The 17,730-nt window shown below is 38.6% G+C and overlaps 1 pseudogene; it reads left to right on the forward strand.

Moving 5' to 3' along the window:
• The window catches only part of LOC101019428, a 42,871-nt pseudogene that overhangs the window by 19,317 nt on the left and 5,824 nt on the right, over positions 1-17,730 (forward strand).

The following is a 17,730-nucleotide window of genomic DNA, read 5'->3' on the forward strand; positions in this document are numbered from 1 at the left end:
TTCTTAAAAAAATTTTTTTTTATCTTAAGGTAAAGGTACCTAGATATTAAGCCCTGCATGCTTTTGCTATTAATCTTGATGCTCTCCCTTCCAACCCCAACAGGCCCCAGTGTTTGTTGTTCCCCTCCCCAAGTCCATGTGTTCTCATCATTCAGCTTCCACTTGTAAGTGAGAAGATGCAGTGTTTGTTTTTTTTTGTTCTTGCGTTAGCTTGCTGAGGATAACAACTTCAAGTTCATCCGTGTCCCTGCAAAGAGCAAGATCTCATTCGTTTTTATGGCTCCATGGTATTCCAAGATGTATATATACCACATTTTCTTTATCCTGTCTGTCATTGATGGACATCTGGGTTGATTCCATGTCTTTGCTGTTGTGAATAGTGCTGCAAAGAACATACAAATGCATGTATCTTTATAATAGAATAACTTATATTCCAACATAAGGTAATTTTAAATCAGTTTTGGAATTAAAAATTATGTAATTTTGGAAAAATTTTCATGATGGAAAAACCCAAATTCTGCCAAAATATGTTTAAGGTTTATTCTGAGCCAATATGGTGACTGTGGCCCTGGGTTACATAGTCTCAAGAGATCCTGAGAATGTTTCATGAGACAGTCACATTACAGTTTGGTTTTGTACATTTCCAGCAGACAGAAGTTGTAGGGAAAATTGTACATCAATATGAGGAAGGCAGACATTGGTTCAGCCTGAAAGTGGGACATCAAAAAGGAGGGGCTAACAAGTCATATGTGGGTTTTGGGGATTCTTTAGGTGACAATTGGTAAAGAAAATCTGTTCTCTAAAACTGGAAATAGGTAGAAAGGGAGGCCTTAATTAAGATAAGGTGGTTATGGAGGCCAAGGTTCTTATTATGTAGATGAAGCCTCATAGCTGGCAGCCCTCAGAGAAAACAGAGGGCAAATATATCTTTTCAGATTTTGAATGCATCAGGCTCGTAATCTTCCCTAAATCTAGGAAGATCTAAAAGGGGAGAGTTTGGGCTACATTAATGAAGACTTCTTACAGATGCAATTTCCCCCACAGAAGACAGCTTTGTACGGCCATTTCAAATCTCTTGGCTCAGCAGCAGCCATTTCAAAACATGTCAAAAAATATATTTGGGGGTAAATATTTTTATTTCCTTCAGCTTCTGCTATCTGTGATGTTGTACCAGAATCAGGTTAGAAAGTAAGCCACATTATGAGTTAATAAAACCCATCTGATGAGATTTTATAGTTTGAAGGGTGTGATTCTCAGACCCTTTAGATATAAATTGGAGCAAAAGAAAACAAGGTCTTATTCCTCAACATAAATCTCTCAGTGCTTTAAGCAGTGAAAGATTTTTCATTTAATTTTACAGATTTGATACTAATGAAAAGGATAGTTTTAAAATATATTTTTCTATAAATATAAAATATAAAAATATAAGTATTTATATATTTATATTTAATATAAATATATTTTTATTTTTATTTTTATAAATATAAAATATTTATATTTTTATAAATATAAAATATAAAAATATAAATATAAAAAGGACAGGTTTTTGATTCTCTTATGTCTTGAACCCTGGCCAGTTATCTGAAACCAAGCAGTACACGTCTCCAGATCACTAGTACCAAATAAATTTGGGGGCATAACAGGTTTATTGAGAAATAATTAACACACCATGCAATTTATTCATTTAAAATATACAATTCATTGACTTTTACTATTTTCAGAGTTACACAATCATCATTACAATCAAGTTTAGAACATTTTCATCACCCTATAAAGAAACCTCACATCATTTAGCCATCTTTGCTGGTTTCCCCTTCCTCCCTCAGCCCTAGGGAACCACCCACCTTCTTTGTATAGATTTTCCTATGAGCCCCTGAAATAAAAAGCAAGTGGTCTACTGTGACTGGCTTATTTTACTTAGCATAATTTTTCATGCTACATCTGTGTTGTAGCAGGTATTAAAGCAGGGTTTTTGCTCCTTAGTTCAGCTAAGTCCGGGTTCTTGTCTCCCGATCAGAAAAAAATTAGGCACGTGAACACATTGAAGGATGAGGAGGACAAAATTTATTAAGTGAAAGGAAAGCTCTCAGCAAAAAGAGAGGTCCTGCAAACAGGTTTCCACCTCACAACTGAATACCAGGACCACCCACCACACATGAGCTGAAGAGGCCAGGTTCCTCTTCTGCATAAGGTGTGAATTCCTGCTGGCTCCACCCCATTCCCCCAGTGCATGTGGGCCTCCATTCCACTGCTGGCATGTCCAGGCAAGACCCTGTGCAGGTTCCCTTAACTGCACAAAACATCTGGTGTAGACACTTGTGGGGCTGGTTGGAGATTCTCCAGGGACCCTTCCGAATCTGCCTAGGCATTTTGCTGTCTCCTGATTCTATCAGTATCAGTACTTAATTTCTTCTTATTGCTGAGTAATACTCCATTGTATGGATACATCAAACATTTTATTTATCCATTCATCAGATGAATGGACTTTTGGGTTCTTTCCCACCCAAAGGTTATGGACCTTTGGGTTCTTTCCACTCTTTGACTCTTATTAATAATGCCACTGTAAATGTTTATGTATGAATTTCTGTGTTTGCATTTGTTTTTATTTTTCTGGAGTATATACTTATGACTGGAATTTCTGGGTCATATGGTAACTTCATGCTTAACCTTTTGAGGAGCTGCCAGTTTGTTTTCCAAAGTGACTGCACCACTTTACATCCCCAGCAGCATTGGGTAAGAGTTTTAATGTCTTTACATTTTTCCTAACACTTACTTTCTCTTTTTTATTGAACAAATATTTCATCCTGTGTCATGAAGTGATACCACAAGGTGGTTTTGATTTACATTTTCCTAATGACTAATTGTATTAAGCATCTATTAATGTGCTTATTATTCATCTTTATGTCTTCTTTGTAGAAATATGTATTCAAAATCTTTGCCCATTTTAAAAATTTTATCTTGTTATTTATGAATTGCAAGGGTTCTTCATATATATATCCTATATATGTAAGTCCCTTATCAGATATATGCTTTTCAAATATTGTTTCTGTTCAGTGGCTTGCCTTTTCACTTCTTGATACTGTCTTCTCAGGCACAGGAGTTTTCAATTTTGAAGTCCATTGAATCCATTTTTTTTTGGAGTCATATGCAGTCACAAAGATTTACGCCAATGTTTTCTTCTCAGAGTTTTATAGTTTTAGCTGTTACAGTTAATTGTTTTATTTCGAGTTTATTTTTAAATATGATATTTGGTGAGAGTCCAACTTTATTTTTTGCATATGGATACCCAGTTGTCCCAGCACTGTTTGTTGAAAGGACTATTCTTTTCCCATTTTGTTCTTTTGTTAGCCTCGTATAAAATCAATTGATCGTAAATGTGCAGGTTTATTTTTAGATTATCAATTCTTAGTTTATGTCTATTCTTATACCAGGCCAAATCAAATTTAATGAGAGGTTTTTTCCAATCATGTTGCATATTACCAGTTGTTTAATGTCGTAATAAAAATTAAATGTAGTGGAATATCTTTAATGTCACCCTTTGTGTCTCAAAGGGGTCTGTGGCCAGCTTATACCTTACTTATTCTAAGACATGATGGGAAGTCTGGCTTATAAGACAGTTTATTTCTTTTTTTTCTCCATTCAAACCTTTAATCTCTTATCCAGTGCCTCCCTCTATAGTTTTATTTTCAGTAAATTTTGGTCCCAGAATGTGCTGACATAGTCTACTATATAGTGCATTATGTTTTACTAACTCATTATAATTCATAGAATCTTTCATAGATGTTTACCATCCAGGAAGTATGAGCTCCCAGCTTTCCTCAGTGGAAACCAAGTGAAGTCATCATCTTTCAGCTCGCAGATCCTCTTTCCACCTGGTAGCTGGTTTTCTTGTGTAGCACTGTGGCTAATTATATTATTGGTGTAGATCTTGCATTCTCAGAAACCACAGTTCCCTGTGTTGACCTTTTTTCACTGAAACAGAGATGCACAGCTCTGCCTTCCAGCTCAGTAGAAGATTCTTGGAATAAACAGTTTAGTGCGTTCCAAGAAAATCATCACCCACGTGTTTGATGTTGATGCTTGCCACTGGCTGGAACCTTGGTTGGGGCAGGCAGCATGAACACTGACACTGACACTCCTAAAGTTTTAGGAGTGCAGCACTTAAAAATCAGGTAATGTTCAGGCAATTTATCAGAGACAAATAGTGGATTAGTATTTTGAATTTCAAAATTTCAGAGTCAAGTTATGTGTTATAGAGAAGCATTGTGGTATAACATAGAGATGGGATGGTCTTAACTTCTCCATACAAACAAGCTTGAAGTAAGGTAAAGAAGAAATTGCATATGATTTCTTAACCCTCAAAGCACACTGTGTTTATTTTACTTCTGTGAAGATTAAAAATAATTCCATAATGTTCTCCTTATTTCCTCACCAAGAAGAGGAAAATGAAAATTGAATACTAGATTGCTTAATAAATACTCAAAGCTTCTTCTTTTAGAATTTTCATTAATTGAAATCAGGTAAATGATTTTGGTTATGTAACCAAGTATTCCTAGTTGTTTTTCAAATCATGTATCTTCTTGCTCTGCAGTCTTATTTCCTAACTTGAGGGGAAATTGTAAGGAGACACCTTGTTATCAGAGTTCATAACTGAAGGGAGTTTTAGGAAAAGTTCCTCCAAAATTTACTGAAAATAAAACTATAGAGGGAGGCACTAGATAAGAGACTAAAGGTTTGAATGGAGAAAAAAAGAAATAAACTGTGTCTTATAAGTCTGACTTCCCATCATATCTTAGAATAAGTAAGGTATAAGCTGGCCACAGACCCCTTTGAGACACAAAGGGTGAAGTTAAAGATATTCCACTACATTTAATTTTTATTATGACATTTAAAAACTGGTAATTGTTTTTTTTAAACAAGTTTTTTTAAAACTTATTTTTCTAACCATTACCCAGAGTTTGTGGCTTAAAAGAAAAACATTTATGTTGTTCATAAACCTGTGGTTTGGAAAAAGTTCTGCCAGGACAGCTTGTCTGCTCCCCTCAGCTTCCCTAGGAACAGCTGATCAGTTGGGGAAATGGATCGTCTGAAGCTTTGCTCACCCACGTGTTTGCTGTTGATGCTGGCCATTGGCTGGAACCTTGGTGGGGGCAGGCAGCATGAACACTGACACTGGCACTCTCGGGCTCTCTTTGAGGCCTGAGCTCTCTCACAATCTGGGGGCTGGGTTCAAAGGGAAAGCAACCTGAGATAGAAGAAGCTACATGGTATCCCTTTTACTGAATTCTATTCATTAGAAGGAAGCCAGTAAGGTTGACCCATATTCTCTTTTTTTAATGGGATGAATATAGGTTCTCTTTTGTTTTAATTCACATGTATACACATAATTATGGGCTATAGAGTGATATTTTGATGCATGTATATAGTGTGTAATGATCAAGCTAACTAGCATATTTACTACTTCAACCATTTTTCATTTCTTTGCATTGTGAACATTCAAAATCTTCTAGCTTGTTAAAAATATACAATAAATCATAGTTAACCATATTCACCCTACAATGCCACAGAACACCAGAACCCGTTCCTCTCATCTATTCTGTAACCATTAACCAGCCTCCCCTTTCCTACTTCTATGAGCTTTTTTGTTGTTGTTAAGAGACAAGGTCTTGCTAGTGTAGTCTGGGCTCTGGGCAACTGTAGTCACCCAGACTGGAGACAGTGGCTTGATCGTAGCTCACTGCAGCCTCAAACTCTTGAGCTTATGTGATCCTCCCACCTCAGCCTCCCACCTCCACCTCAGCAGCTAGGATTATGGGCATGCACCATTGCAACTGTCTGATTTTTTACTTTGTAGAGATGTCTCCCTATGTTGTCCAGGCTGCTCTGGAACTTTTGGCCTCAAGTGATTCTCCTGCCTTGGTCTTTTAAAGTGCTAAGAAATAACAGGCATCAGCCATGTTCCCCAGCCCTCAGTTTTTCTTCAGCTCCCACACATGAGTGAGAATGTGCAGTATTTATCTGCACTTAACATAACATCCCTCAGACTGATCCACGTGGCCACAAATAACAGGATTTAATTCCTTTATATGGTGAATAGTATTCCATTGTGTATGTGTACCACAATTTTTTGTTCATTAATTTGTTGATGGATATGTAGGTTGATTCCATACATTAGCTGTTGTGAATAGTGCTACAATAAACATACGAGTACAGATATTGTTTTGACCTATTATTTTCTTTTCTGTTGCCTGAATGCCCAGTAGTGGGGTGGCTGGATCCCTCGGCGGTTCCATTATTAGTTTTTTGAGAAAACCTCATGTTGTTTTCTATAGTGTCTGCACTAATTTACCTTCCTACCAACAGCATATAAGAGTTTAGTGTTCTCTGAAACTTCCCAGCATTTGTTATTTTTTGTCTTTCCAATGACAGCCATTTATTCAAACTGGAGCAAGATTATATCACGTTGTAGGTTATTATAATTGCTTACAACAGGCATGCTCTCACACATCTTCAGTGTTAACACACTGTTTAGTGGGTAATTTGGTTTACTCTCAGGGCAACTTTTTAAAAAATGCAAGTCATTAAGAGTCATTTAAGGAAAAGTGAAATACTAAGCATTTGTCTTTGCTATCTTTACAGATCAAATATGAAAATAGCAGTGATCAGCACCAAGCTCCTTATGGAGAAAGAGCATGTGAAATCTTTTCTTAGCACTCTTCCTATGAGGCCAGGACTCAACAGAAAATACATTCCTCAAACACCCATAAGAATTCCTACTTCAAACCCACAGACTTCAAATACCTGCAAGAACTATTTAACTGAGGTTAGTCATATTACAGTTTCTCTTTTGCGCTTCATTTCTCTAATATAATTCTTGTTTTTAATTTGGTGAAATACTGAGTTCTTCTGTTGACTTATGCATGTTAAGTAAAGATCATAATTAGCTGTGTTAACACAGAAAGGAAATGGGAACTTTACATTTTTTAATTCCCTGGAGCTCTCATTTTCAACAGATACCCATTTGCTAACTTTATTCAATAAATGTGACTAAACTAACACATTAAAATTTCTTTAAAAGCTGCATTTAAGTTTTAGAAATTGCATGTTATCGCCTAATAACTGAAGGTATGCTTTGAGATGCTTTGGTGTACTCTCTAATTCATTGTAATTTGGCTTTGGTTCATACCACTTCTTTTGTTCTGTTTTGTTTTGTTTTTGTTTTTGAGACAGAGTCTCACTCTGTTGCCCAGCCTGGAGTGCAGTGGTATGATCTTGGCTCACTGCAACCTCTGCCTCCCGGGTTCAAGCGATTGCTCTGACTCAGCCTCCAAAGTAGCTGGGGCTAGAGGCGCCCATCACCATGCCCAGCTAATTTTTGTATTTTTACTAGAGACGGGGTTTCACCATACTGGCCAGGCTGGTCTCAAACTCCTGACCTTGTGATCCTCCCACCTCAGCCTCCCGAAGTGCTGACATTACAGGCATGAGCCACTGCTCCTGGTCCATACCACTTTTAAAGTTTCTTTGCACCAGCCGGGCGCAGTGGCTCACACCTGTAATCCCAGCACTTTGGGAGGCCAAGGCAGGTGGATCACGAGGTCAGGAGTTTAAGACCTGCCTGGCCAAGATGGTGAAACCTTGCCTCTACTAAAAACACACACACAAAACAATAATAATAATAATAATAAAATTAGCCTGGTATGGTGGCAGGAGCCTGTAATGCCTGTTACTAGGGAGGCTGAGGCAGAGAACTGCTTGAACCCAGGAGGTGGAGGCTGCAGTGGGCCGAGATTGTGCCACTGCACTCCAGCCTGGGTGACAGGGTGAGACTCTGTCTCAAAAATAAAAAATAAAAAAGTTTCTTTGCACCATCTCAACTCTTCCTACCTATAATCACACGTGAATGACTGGCATCCAAACACTTAACCGTATATGAATGTTTATTATTTAATAGAATCCAAAATAAGTGCACTTTATGAATTAAACAAAACACTAAAATATTCATTTCCATTTGTATGTTAAAAACTTTGTACTTGGCCAGATGCAGTGGCTCACGCCTGTAATCCCAGCATTTTGGGAGGCCGGGGTGGGCGGATCGTTTGAGGTCAGGAGCTTGAGACCAGCCTGGCCAACATGATGAAAACTTGTCTCTATTAAAAATACAAAAATTAGCAAGGCTTGGTGGCAGGCATGTGTAATTCCAGCTACTGGGGAGGCTGAGGCAGGAGAATCACTAGAACCCAGGAGGCAGAGGTTGCAGTGAGCCAAGATCATACCACTGCACTATAGCCTGGGTGACAGAGGGAGACTCCATCTCAGAAAAAGAAAAAAGCGTTTTGCTTTTCTTACATAAGAGTGCATCCTCTGACTATAAAAATCCTGGAAAAAAACCTAGGAAATACTCTTCTGGACATCACACTTGTCAATTAATTTATGGCTAAGTCCTCAAAAGCAATTGCAAGAATAACAAAAATTGACAAGTGTGATCTAATTAAGCTAAAGAGCTTCTGCACAGCATGAGAAACTATCACGGGATTAAACAGACAGCCTAAAGAATGGAAGAAAATATTCACAAACTATGGATACAGCAAATGCCTATTATCCAGAATCCATAAGAGACCTAAACAAATCAACAAGCAAAAAATAAATAACACCATTAAAAATGGGCAAAGGACATGAACAGACACTTCTCAAAATAACACATGTAAGTGGCCAACAAACATTAACAAATGCTTACCATTGCTAATCATCAGAGAAATGCCAAATAAAACATCAGTGAGATACCATTTCACACCAGTCAGAATGACTTTTGTTAAAAAGTCAAAAAAAAAAAAAAATGTTGGGGAGGCTGTGGAGAAACGGAAACACACACCATTGGTGACAATGTAAATTAGTTCAGCTACTATGGAGAGCAGTTTGGAAATTAAGTACTAAGAACTGGATGCAGCAACCCGATTACTATAGTAGGGGTATACCTAAAGGACAATAAATCATTGTAACAAAAAGACGCATGCACATGTATGTTCATTGCAGCACTATTCAAAATAGTAAAGACATGGAGTCCATCTAGGTGCATCCAAGGTAGACTGAAAACCCAAGGTAGACTGGAAAATTTTACATATACCATGGAATACTATGCAGCAATAAAAAGAACAAAATCATGTCCCTTACAGCAACATGGATACAGCTGGAATCCACTATCATAAGCAAACTAACGTGGAAACCGAAACCAAATATCTCATGTTTTCACTCATGTGGGAGCTACACATTGGGTGTACACTGTCATAAACATGGGAACAATAGACACTGAGAAATAAGAACAGGGAGGGACAGAGTGGGCCAGGGTTGAAAAACTACTTATTGGGTCCTGTGCTCACTACCTGTGTGATGGGTTCAATCGTACTCCAAACCTCAGCATCCCTCAATATACCTTTGGAAGAACCTGTGCAGCTACCACCTTAATTTAGAATACAAACTAGAAAAAAAATTTTACTATAAAAAAAAAAAGTTTACTATAAGTAGAGAATAGAAATTTCTTTTAAAGAAAAAATTTATTGAAGTAAAAAATGGATTGAATTTTTTTATTATACTTTTAAGTTCTAGGGTACATGTGCACAATGTGCAGGTTTGTTACATATGTATACATGTGCCATGTTGGTTTGCTGCACCCATTAACTCGTCATTTACATTAGGTATATCTCCTAATGCTATCCCTCCTCCCTATCCCCTCCCCACAATAGGCCCTGGTGTGTGATGTTCCCCTTCCTGTGTCTAAGTGATCTCATTGTTCAATTCCCACCTATGAGTGAGAACATGTGGTGTTTGGTTTTCTGTTCTTGTGATAGTTTGCTGAGGATGGTTTCCAGCTACATCCACATCCCTACAAAGGACATGAACTCATCCTTTTTTATGGCTGCATAGCATTCCATGGTGTATATGTGCCGTATTTTCTTAATCCAGTCTGTCATGGATGGATATTTGGGTTGATTCCAAGTCTTTGCTATTGTGAATACTGCTGCAATAAACATACATGTGCATGTGTCTTTATAGCAGTATGATTTATAATCCTTTGGGTATATACCCAGTAATGGATGGCTGGGTCAAATGGTATTTCCAGTTCTAGATCCTTGAGGAATCGCCATACTGTTTTCCATAATGGTTGAACTAGTTTACAATCCCACCAACAATGTAAAAGTGTTCCTATTTCTCCACATCCTCTCCAGCACCTGTTGTTTCCTGATTTTTTAATGATCGCCATTCTAACTGGTGTGAGATGGTATCTCATTGTGGTTTTGATTTGCATTTCTCTGATGGCCAGTGATGATGAGCATTTTTTCATGTGCCTGTTGGCTGTATGAATGTCTTCTTTTGAGAAGTGTCTGTTCATATCCTTTGCCCACTTTTTGATGGGATTGTTTTTTTCTTGTAAATTTGTTTGAGTTCTTTGTAGGTTCTAGATATTAGCCCTTTGTCAGATGAGTAGAATGCAAAAAATTTCTCCCATTCTGTAGGTTGCCTGTTCACTCTGATGGTAGTTTCTTTTGCTGTGCAAAAGCTCCTTAGTTTAATTAGATCCCATTTGTCAATTTTAGCTTTTGTTGCCGTTGCTTTTGGTGTTTTAGACATGAAGTCCTTGCCCATGCCTATGTCCTGAATGGTATTACCTAGGTTTTCTTCTAGGGTTTTCATGGTTTTAGGTCTAACATTTAAGTCTCTAATCCATCTTGAATTAATTTTCGTATAAGGAGTAAGGAAAGGATCCAGTTTCAGCTTTCTACTGATGGCTAGCGAATTTTCCCAGCACCATTTATTAAATAGGGAATCCTTTCCCCATTTCTTGTTTTTCTCAGGTTTGTCAAAGATCAGATGGCTGTAGATGTGTGGTATTATTTCTAAGGGCTCTGTTCTGTTCCATTGGTCTATATCTCTGTTTTGGTACCAGTACCATGCTGTTTTGGTTGCTGTAGCCTTGTAGTATAGTTTGAAGTCAGATAGCATGATGCTTCCAGCTTTGTTCTTTTGGCTTAGGATTGTCTTGGCAATGCGGGGTCTTTTTGGTTCCATATGAACTTTAGTTTTTTTTCCAATTCTGTGAAGAAAGTCATTGGTAGCTTAATGGGGATGGCACTGAATCTATAAATTACCTTGTGCAGTATGGCCATTTTCACAATATTGATTCTTCCTATCCATGAGCATGGTATGTTCTTCCATTTGTTTGTATCCTCTTTTATTTCACTGAGCAGTGGTTTGTAGTTTTCCTTGAAGAGGTCCTTCACATCCCTTGTAAGTTGGATTCCTAGGTATTTTATTCTCTTTGAAGCTATTGTGAATGGGAGTTCATTCATGATTTGGCTGTTTGTCTGTTACTGGTGTATAAGAATGCTTGTGATTTTTGCACATTTATTTTGTATCTTGAGACTTTGTTGAAGTTGCTTATCAGCTTAGGGAGATCTTCGGCTGAGACGATAGGGTTTTCTAAATATACAATCAAGCCATCTGCAAACAGGGACAATTTGACTTCTTTTCCTAACTGAATACCCCTTATTTCTTTCTCTTGCCTGATTGCCCTGGCCAGAACTTCCAACACTATGTTGAATAGGAGTGGTGAGAGAGGGCATCCCTGTCTTGTGCCAGTTTTCAAAGGGAATGCTTCCAGTTTTTGCCTATTCAGTATGATGTTGGCTGTGGGTTTGTCATAAATAGCTCTTATTATTTTGAGATACGTTCCATCAATACCGAGTTTATTGAGAGTTTTTAGCATGAAGGGCTGTTGAATTTTGTCAAAGGCCTTTTCTGCATCTATTGAGATAATCATGTGGTTTTTGTCTTTGGTTTTGTTTATATGCTGGATGACGTTTATTGATTTGCATATGTTGAACCAGCCTTGCATCCCAGGGATGAAGCCCACTTGATCACAATGGATAAGCTTTTTGATGTGCTGCTGGATTCGCTTTGCCAGTTTTTTTTTTTTTTTAATTTATAAGAAAAGAGATTTAATTGTGTCTCGGTTCTGCAGGCTGTATAGAAAGCACAGCACAATCTGCTCCTGGGGAGGCCTCAGGGAGCTATTAATCATGGTGGAGGCAAAGCCAGAACAAGCATTTCACATGGCGAAAGCAAGAGCAAGTAGGGGTGGGTGGTGGGGCAGGGTGTAGGTGCCATACACTTTTTTTTTTTAATTTTTTTTATTTTATTTTATTTTTATTATTATTATTATACTTTAAGTTCTAGGGTACATGTACATGACATGCAGGTTTGTTACATATGTATACTTGTGCCATATTGCTGTGCTGCACCCATCAACTCATCAGCACCCATCAACTCGTCCTTTACATCAGGTATAACTCCCAATGCAATCCCTCCCCCCTCCCCATGCTAGGCCCCAGTGTGTGATGTTCCCCTTCCCGAGTCCAAGTGATCTCATTGTTCAGTTCCCACCTATGAGTGAGAACATGCGGTGTTTGGTTTTCTGTTCTTGTGATAGTTTGCTAAGAATGATGGTTTCCAGCTGCATCCATGTCCCTATAAAGGACACAAACTCATCCTTTTTTATGGCTGCATAGTATTCCATGGTGTATATGTGCCACATTTTCTTAATCCAGTCTGTCACTGATGGACATTTGGGTTGATTCCAAGTCTTTGCTATTGTGAATAGTGCCGCAATAAACATACGTGTGCATGTGTCTTTATAGCAGCATGATTTATAATCCTTTGGGTATATACGCCACAATGGGATGGCTGGGTCATATGGTACATCTAGTTCTAGATCCTTGAGGAATCGCCATACTGTTTTCCATAATGGTTGAACTAGTTTACATTCCCACCAACAGTGTCAAAGTGTTCCTATTTCTCCACATCCTCTCCAACACCTGTTGTTTCCTGATTTTTTAATGATTGCCATTCTAACTGGTGTGAGATGGTAACTCATTGTGGTTTTGATTTGCATTTCTCTGATGGCCAGTGATGATGAGCATTTTTTCATGTGTCTGTTGGCTGTATGAATGTCTTCTTTTGAGAAATGTCTGTTCATATCCTTTGCCCACTTTTTGATGGGGTTGTTTTTTTCTTGTAAATTTGTTTGAGTTCTTTGTAGGTTCTGGATATTAGCCCTTTGTCAGATGAGTAGATTGCAAAAATTTTCTCCCATTCTGTAGGTTGCCTGTTCACTCTGATGGTAGTTTCTTTTGCTGTGCAGAAGCTCTTTAATTTAATGAGATCCCATTTGTCAATTTTGGCTTTTGCTGCCGTTGCTTTTGGTGTTTTAGACATGAAGTCTTTGCCCATGCCTATGTCCTGAATGGTACTACCTAGGTTTTCCTCTAGGATTTTTATGGTATTAGGTCTAACATTTAAGTCTCTAATCCATCTTGAATTAATTTTCGTATAAGGAGTAAGGAAAGGATCCAGTTTCAGCTTTCTACTGATGGCTAGCCAATTTTCCCAGCACCATTTATTAAATAGGGAATCCTTTCCCCATTTCTTGTTTCTCTCAGGTTTGTCAAAGATCAGATGGCTGTAGATGTGTGGTATTATTTCTGAGGACTCTGTTCTGTTCCATTGGTCTATATTTCTGTTTTGGTACCAGTACCATGCTGTTTTGGTTACTGTAGCCTTGTAGTATAGTATGAAGTCAGATAACGTGATGCCTCCAGCTTTGTTCTTTTGACTCAGGATTGTCTTGGAGATGCGGGCTCTTTTTTGGTTCCATATGAACTTTAAAGCAGTTTTTTCCCAATTCTGTGAAGAAACTCATTGGTAGCTTGATGGGGATGGCATTGAATCTATAAATAACCTTGGGCAGTATGGCCATTTTCACGATATTGATTCTTCCTATCCATGAGCATGGTATGTTCTTCCATTTGTTTGTGTCCTCTTTTATTTCACTGAGCAGAGGTTTGTAGTTCTCCTTGAAGAGGTCCTTTACATCCCTTGTAAGTTGGATTCCTAGGTATTTTATTCTCTTTGAAGCAATTGTGAATGGAAGTTCATTCATGATTTGGCTCTCTGTTTGTTACTGGTGTATACGAATGCTTGTGATTTTTGCACATTGATTTTGTATCCTGAGACTTTGCTGAAGTTGCTTATCAGCTTAAGGAGATTTTGGGCTGAGACAATGGTGTTTTCTAAATATACAATCATGTCATCTGCAAAGAGGGACAATTTGACTTCTTCTTTTCCTAACTGAATACCCTTGATTTCTTTCTCTTACCTGATTGCCCTAGCCAGAACTTCCAACACTATGTTGAATAGGAGTGGTGAGAGAGGGCATCCCTGTCTTGTGCCAGTTTTCAAAGGGAATTTTTCCAGTTTTTGCCCATTCAGTATGATATTGGCTGTGGGTTTGTCATAAATAGCTCTTATTATTTTGAGGTACGTTCCATCAATACCGAATTTATTGAGAATTTTTAGCATGAAGGGCTGTTGAATTTTGTCAAAAGCCTTTTCTGCATCTATTGAGAAAATCATGTGGTTCTTGTCTTTGGTTCTGTTTATATGCTGGATTATGTTTATTGATTTGTGAATGTTGAACCAGCCTTGCATCCCAGGGATGAAGCCCACTTGATCATGGTGGATAAGCTTTTTGATGCGCTGCTGAATCCGGTTTGCCAGTATTTTATCGAGGATTTTTGCATCGATGTTCATCAGGGATATTGGTCTAAAATTCTCTTTTTTTGTTGTGTCTCTGCCAGGCTTTGGTATCAGGATGATGTTGGCCTCATAAAATGAGTTAGGGAGGATTCCCTCTTTTTCTATTGATTGGAATAGTTTCAGAAGGAATGGTACCAGCTCCTCCTTGTACCTCTGGTAGAATTCAGTTGTGAATCCATCTGGTCCTGGACTTTTTTTGGTTGGTAGGCTATTAATTATTGCCTCAATTTCAGAGCCTACTATTGGTCTATTCAGGGATTCAACTTCTTCCTGGTTTAGTCTTGGAAGAGTGTAAGTGTCCAGGAAATTATCCATTTCTTCTAGATTTTCTAGTTTATTTGCGTAGAGGTGTTTATAGTATTCTCTGATGGTAGTTTGTATTTCTGTGGGGTCGGTGGTGATATCCCCTTTATCATTTTTTATTGCGTCTATTTGATTCTTCTCTTTTCTTCTTTATTAGTCTTGCTAGCGGTCTGTCAATTTTGTTGATCTTTTCAAAAAACCAACTCCTGGATTCATTGATTTTTTGGAGGGTTTTTTGTGTCTCTATCTCCTTCAGTTCTGCTCTGATCTTAAGTTATTTCTTGCCTTCTGCTAGCTTTCGAATGTGTTTGCTCTTGCTTCTCTAGTTCTTTTAATTGTGATGTTAGAGTGTCAATTTTAGATCTTTCCTGCTTTCTCTTGTGGGCATTTAGTGCTATAAATTTCCCTCTACACACTGCTTTAAATGTGTCGCAGAGATTCTGGTATGTTGTATCTTTGTTCTCATTGGTTTCAAAGAACATCTTTATTTCTGCCTTCATTTCGTTATGTACCCAGTAGTCATTCAGGAGCAGGTTGTTCAGTTTCCATGTAGTTGAGCGGTTTTGATTGAGTTTCTTAGTCCTGAGTTCTAGTTTGATTGCACTGTGGTCTGAGAGACAGTTTGTTATAATTTCTGTTCTTGTACATTTGCTGAGGAGTGCTTTACTTCCAATTATATGGTCAATTTTGGAGTAAGTACGATGTGGTGCTGAGAAGAATGTATATTCTGTTGATTTGGGGTGGAGAGTTCTATAGATGTCTATTAGGTCTGCTTGCTGCAGAGATGAGTTCAAATCCTGGATATCCTTGTTAACTTTCTGTCTCGTTGATCTGTCTAATGTTGACAGTGGAGTGCTGAAATCTCCCATTATTATTGTATGGGAGTCTAAGTCTCTTTGTAAGTCTCTAAGGACTTGCTTTATGAATCTGGGTGCTCTTGTATTGGGTGCATATATATTTAGGATAGTTAGCTCTTCCTGTTGAATTGATCCCTTTACCATTATGTAATGGCCTTCTTTGTCTCTTTTGATCTTTGATGGTTTAAAGTCTATTTTATCAGAGACTAGGATTGCAACCCCTGCTTTTTTTTGTTCTCCATTTGCTTGGTAAATCTTCCTCCATCCCTTTATTTTGAGCCTATGTATGTCTCTGCGTGTGAGATGGGTCTCCTGAATACAGCAGACTGATGGGTCTTGACTCTTTATCCAGTTTGCCAGTCTGTGTCTTTTCATTGGAGCATTTAGTCCATTTACATTTAAGGTTAAGATTGTTATGTGTGAACTTGATCCTGCCATTATGATATTAACTGGTTATTTTGCTCGTTAGTTGATGCAGTTTCTTCCTAGCCTCGATGGTCTTTACATTTTGGCATGTTTTTGCAATGGCTGGTACCGGTTGTTCCTTTCCATGTTGAGTGCTTCCTTCAGGGTCTCTTGTAAGGCAGGCCTGGTGGTGACAAAATCTCTAAGCATTTGCTTATCTGTAAAGGATTTTATTTCTCCTTCACTTATGAAACTTAGTTTGGCTGGATATGAAATTCTGGGTTGAAAATTCTTCTCTTTATGAATGTTGAATATTGGCCCCCACTCTCTTCTGGCTTGTAGAGTTTCTGCCGAGAGATCTGCTGTTAGTCTGATGGGCTTTCCTTTGTGGGTAACCCGACCTTTCTCTCTGGCTGCCCTTAAGATTTCTTCCTTCATTTCAACTTTGGTGAATCTGGCAATTATGTGTCTTGGAGTTGCTCTTCTCGAGGAGTATCTTTGTGGCGTTCTCTGTATTTCCTGGATTTGAATGTTGGCCTGCCCTACTAGGTTGGGGAAGTTCTCCTGGATGATATCCTTAAGAGTGTTTTCCAACTTGGTTTCATTTTCCCCCTCACTTTCAGGCTCCCCAATCAGACGTAGATTTGGTCTTTTTACATAATCCCATACTTCTTGCAGGCTTTGTTCATTTCTTTTTCTTCTTTTTTCTTTTGGTTTCTCTTCTCGCTTCATTTCGTTCATTTGATCCTCAATCGCTGATACTCTTTCTTCCAGTTGATCGAGTCGGTTACTGAAGCTTGTGCATTTGTCACGTATTTCTTGTGTCATGGTTTTCATCTCTTTCATTTCGTTTATGACCTTCTCTGCATTAATTACTCTAGCCATCAATTCTTCCACTTTTTTTTCAAGATTTTTAGTTTCTTTGCGCTGGGTACGTAATTCCTCCTTTAGCTCTGAGAAGTTTGATGGACTGAAGCCTTCTTCTCTCATCTCGTCAAAGTCATTCTCCGTCCAGCTTTGATCTGTTGCTGGCGATGAGCTGCACTCCTTTGCCGGGGGAGATGTGCTCTTATTTTTTGAATTTCCAGCTTTTCTGCCCGGCTTTTCCCCCATCTTTGTGGTTTTATCTGCCTCTAGTCTTTGATGATGATGGTGACGTACTGATGGGGTTTTGGTGTAGGTGTCCTTCCTGTTTGATAGTTTTCCTTCTAACAGTCAGGACCCTCAGCTGTAGGTCTGTTGGAGATTGCTTGAGTTCCACTTCAGACCCTATTTGCCTGGGTGTCAGCAGCAGAGGCTGCAGAAGATAGAATATTGCTGAACAGCGAGTGTACCCGTCTGATTCTTGCTTTGGAGGCTTCCTCTCAGGGGTGTACTCCACCCTGTGAGGTGTGGGGTGTCAGACTGCCCCTAGTGGCGGATGTCTCCCAGTTAGGCTACTCAGGGGTCAGGGACCCACTTGAGCAGGCAGTCTGTCCCTTCTCAGATCTCAACCTCCGTGTTGGGAGATCCACTG

The sequence above is a fragment of the Papio anubis genome, unplaced genomic scaffold (assembly GCF_008728515.1).
Source record: "Papio anubis isolate 15944 unplaced genomic scaffold, Panubis1.0 scaffold301, whole genome shotgun sequence".
Taxonomy (NCBI): Eukaryota; Metazoa; Chordata; class Mammalia; order Primates; family Cercopithecidae; genus Papio; species Papio anubis.